At 43.8% G+C, this 4819-nt stretch overlaps 1 long non-coding RNA gene across 1 annotated transcript in view; it reads left to right on the forward strand.

Moving 5' to 3' along the window:
- LOC116082692 overlaps window positions 1-1245 on the forward strand; it is a 6332-nt gene extending 5087 nt beyond the window's left edge. The window contains exon 3 of the long non-coding RNA XR_004115391.1: window positions 890-1245. This is a non-coding gene — a long non-coding RNA (uncharacterized LOC116082692). The remainder of the gene's footprint in view (window positions 1-889) is intronic.
- Window positions 1246-4819: the final 3574 nt, after the last annotated feature.

A 4819-nucleotide genomic window follows, 5' to 3' on the forward strand; every position in this document is an offset into this window, starting at 1 on the left:
AAAAGAAAAGAAAAGAAAAAACAAGGTATCCTACTCTATTTTGGTAGAAAGAGCTAGCCAAAATAGACATCTTTGTAATTGGAGATCATGAAGGTTTTAGAGGGTCTGAATGCAGTAGGGTCCCACTGTTTGGTGAGAACTATTGTAGCTTGACAGTGACTGGGGAAGTCTACTCAAGGTAAGTGTTCCATTATAGAAGGGAGATGGTATTAAGACCCAAGAAGTGCTGGAGGGTGCTACTTAACTTTTGCTGCAGGAACCAAGTTAATATTTATAGCACATGCCATTAGCATATCGGTCTGTTTTAAGACAGGGTGTCACTGTATATGGCAGACTTGCCTTGAACTTGAAATCCCCCAGCTTCTACCTCCCAAGCTCTGGAAATACAGGTATGTGCCACCATGCTGGGGCTCGTTTAATTAATAGCTCAGCTGCTTCCTATGTGTGACTGTTGATATTATCTTCCAGAATCACTTAGAAGGCGAACCCCATGCCTGTGGAATATTACCTAGATTAAGTTAGCCTATGGGCATGCCTATGAAGTATGTAGATGAGGTTGATTGAGGTGGCAAGACTCAACTGTGGGCAGCAGCATCTGTGGGCTGGGGTCTGGGACTCAATATAATCAAGAAAGTGGGTGGAGCACTAGACTTCATTGCTGTCTGTTTCTCAGCTGTGGGTACAATGGAACCAGATGCCTCTGGCTGCTGTGCCCATAACTTCCCTGCTCTGGCAGATTGTACCTTAGACTGCGAACCAAAATAAAGTTTGTTTTCCTTAAGTTGCCTTCATAGGTGTTTTGTTACAGCCCCAAGACACATAACTAACAGACCATCGGTACTGAGAAGTGTGACAGTCACCATGATAAACTTTACCGTGCATCTTACAGGCATTTAGAACTGGTTGCAGGAGGACTGTCAAAGACTTTGGGCTAGACAAACTGTCACATGCTGAACGCAGAGCCTAATGGACCATTCTGATGGGAAAGCAGAAAGCCCAGAGAAGCGAGGACTGCTGAGGCCTGGGTTGTGAGGTTTCTAAGGGAAACGGAGATTCCTACCAGGAGCTACGTGAAGCCAGTCAGGTTATATTCTGGCAAAAAGGATGACCTCATTCTGCCTGTGTCTTGAGAACTTGAATGAAACTGAATTTAAGAGTAATGGATTAATGTGTCAGGCAGAGAAAATGTCACAGCAGGATGGCATTCAGTCGATGACGTCGGTATTACTACTCTCCCCAGGTCTACAGTGGAAAAAGAGCTGAAGACATTTAAAATGTGCAGTCAAGAACAAGAGTGCAGACAAGTTTAAAGTTGCAGCCAAGACCTGTCCTGGCTTCACAGTGGGTCAATTGGAAGGGAGTCCTAAGGGCTAGGCTCCACCCATCAGTTCCAAGTTGACCGCTAGCCAGTGTCTGCTGGTTCTGAAAAGCTATGGTCTGTCTGGTGAAGTTGAGTAAGCACACAGTAGCTCCTGCAACTGTGGTACAGGGAAGTCAGGCTCCATCCTTATTAGGAAGGAAAATTTGGCAATGTTGTTCAGATGGTACTGGTTTTGCAGACATGAAAGATGCAAGTTTGAAGGGTTGTGTGTTGGGGTCCCTCAGCTGCAATACATCGGAGTTTGCCACTGCAGACTCAACTCATGCCTGCTGTGTGCCTGCTGGTTGGCACGTATACAGCCTGAAGACATCTGTTGTTGACCTCCTCCCCCACTGTGGACTGCACCTCCACCCATTCCCTGGAGCTGAGACCTGCGAGAGCCCTGAGTTTACACCTTTAGCCCTGCAGCCAGCTTCCCTTTGACATCCTCCTAGACTTTGCTCAGACTCTTCCTGACTCCTCCCTAATTCCTTATGTTATTCAAATGTCGTTGTAACCAGAGATTCAGTATGTTCTCTTGTATATAATTGCTTAAACCCCCAAGTAAAGGAGAGCCTTGATTGGAAACCCTCAACTTGGCTCCATGTCCTTTTGTTCCCCTTACTCTGTGTTTCAGGTCTCCATTCTCCCTTCGGTCGAGGCAGAATCCGGTTCATGAAACTGCGGGACAGTTTCAGTTGTGAAATCTTGCACCATGGTTTCAGAGTGTTCCTGAGGCAATATGTGGCAGGATTAGAGTCCTGGCAAGAAAGCCATAACAGGCTACTTGGTGAAGTCTAACTTGTAGTAGGGAGCACAGAATACTAGAGACACAAGGCCTTTGTGATAGTCACTGAGCAAAGCTGTAGTTAAAGAGTGGGGTTGGCACAAGAGAAAGGCTATGTATGCCCAAATGATTCTATCATGAGCCCAAGATGCTATAGAGTTTCAACATTTGATGCTTTGCCCTCTGGTCTTGCTCCAGTTCATTCTTTTCCTAGTGCTTTGCCACCCTTGGAATGGGAATATATTCTCTGTACTATTGTATATTGGAAATATGTAACTTTTAAAATGGGCACTCACAGCTCAGAGTGCCTTATGTCTCTGATGCTACTGAGATGTTGGACTTCAACATTAAAGACCGGAAACTTGAATCAGGACACAAAGAATTTTTCATTATGAGATGGTCATGAACCTGTGAGATAAGGGATGGGAGGTTATGGTTTAAAAGTGACACGCTTGGGTATCAAGTTGACAAGGGATGGAGCTGTGATGGTTAATACTGAATGTCAACTTGACAGAATCCTGGATCACCTCTGGGCATGCCTGGGAGGCATTATCTAGACGAGGTTAGTCTCCAAGCAGTTTTCTGGAATAGGTCAATTGGCATGGAAAAGACTCCCCTTAACATAGATGGCACTTTTCCATGGGCTGAGGTCACAAACGGAATAAAAACCACCAGCATTGGGCTGGAGAGATGGCTTACCGGGTTAGAGCACTGCTGCTCTTCCAGAAGTCCTGAGTTCAATTCCCAGCAACCCCATGGTGATTCATAACCATGCAAAATGGAATCCAACACTCTCTTCTGGTGTGTGTGAAGACAGCTATAGTAACTCATATACATAAATAAATATATCTTTAAAAAAACCCATGAGCATTCATCATTATTTACTTCCTGACTATAGACACAATGTGGCCAGTTTCCTTAACTGCTGGCACCACATCTGTCCCCATGTCAGACTTGTCTCCATGATGGAATGTAGCTTTGAACTGTGAGCCAAGATGAAGCCCTTTTCTTTTTTAAAATTTATATTTTATGTACCTGAGTGTACTACCTGTCTATGTGTTCGTGAGGGTGTCAGTTCCCTCGGAACTGGAGTAACAGACAGTTGTGAGCTGCTAAGGTAGCTGTTGGGAATTGAACCTGGGTCCTTTGGAAGAGCAGCCGGTGCCCTTAACCACTGACCTCTCTCCAGCCCTAAGCCTTCTCTTTCATGGTTGATTTTGACAGATTTTTTTTTTACGTGATTTGTCAGTGAAATAAAACTGAAGGAATAGAGAAACAACAGAAATTATAATTTTTGTTTGTTTGACATAAAATATGATCTTTTTCTGGGAGAAGACTTTTCTGTCTGAGGACTGACATCCAGTGCTATGGTTATATCTCATGTTGTCACTATAGGCCAAGTCATAACACCAAAGTAAGAAAGATGTTTTCCAATATAAGCTGGTTAGATACCCTTACCACAGGACTGCCAAAGCGTTATTTTACTAAACCAATTATGTCTAATACTAACATAATCCTATAAATATTATTCTGAATCTCTTTTTCAAATAAAGCATTTTTAGCTTTAATTTATTCTTTAGGAAAGCTAGAGACTTCAGTGAGTACTGGTCTCAAAAAAATTTATTTAAAAATTAAATATTTTTAAATAAAATAAAAATAAAACAATTAGCTGTTAGTGCCCCCCCATTATAATTTTGAAAAATAAGCTTAAAAAGAGAAAAGTGTATTCCACCCAAGGTTTCCGAGGTACCAAGTTCCTGGTTGGCTTCCCTCCTGCCTTTAGGCCTGTTGTAGGGCAACATGTCACAGCTTGAAGGCGTGTTCAGAACTGTTCACCTCCTGATCACCAAGGAAAGGACAGAAGGGAAGAGAGGAGGGACAATACCAATGTCTGGACATAGTGCCGGCTGTCAGACCTGGGGAGAGGCGCTGTTGCTGTCTAGTGAGATGAGACCAAGAAAGCTGTTAAATATGCAGTGCCCAAGACCTGCCTAGACATCAGGCATATCTGATTCAGAATCAGATGTAAGTGCTCACAGTGGAGAACTGACTGCAATCCCTCTGCCTCAGCAACATTGCCCTTTTAATCTTAACAAGCTCCAAACCCAGTCAAAACCTCTTGTTTTTAGTTCTGAGGTATAGCTCAGTTTCTCCTAGGCTCCTCTCCTTTCTCCCCTCTACTCCTTTTTAAGTAGGAAACAACTCTATTCCCTGGCCGTTACCTTTTCTGGCCAGGCTGCCCTTTAACCCCCATTCCCCTTACCCTCAGTTTCCCCAGTGCTGGCTTTACAGGTGTGACAACAACGCCCAGCATATTACTAAGTTTCTGTTCAGCTCCGGCACTGTTTATCACCTCTCTCTATATATAAAGCTTTTTTCCTTCTACATAATATTGGTTTCTCTTGTTTCTTTTCCTTGGCTAGCTGTCCTTAGTCTAGTGGCCACTTCGTGTTACTCAGGTGTCTAACATAGGCGCTTAGTTCCTTCCCCACACGTGATATTTGATTACCTTATCTCTGCCTCTAACACCAATGGACTCTATAGCTTTACAGTTTACTCCGTTCAGGTAGCATACTAACTTACAATGTATGATCACCAGCGTATTGGCTGCCCCTGCTCTGCATCTCATTGGCATTTTAAGTTCAGCCCTGGGGGCAGGAGGGGGGAGCGGG

The sequence above is a fragment of the Mastomys coucha genome, unplaced genomic scaffold, assembly GCF_008632895.1.
Source record: "Mastomys coucha isolate ucsf_1 unplaced genomic scaffold, UCSF_Mcou_1 pScaffold7, whole genome shotgun sequence".
In the NCBI taxonomy this organism is placed as follows: Eukaryota; Metazoa; Chordata; class Mammalia; order Rodentia; family Muridae; genus Mastomys; species Mastomys coucha.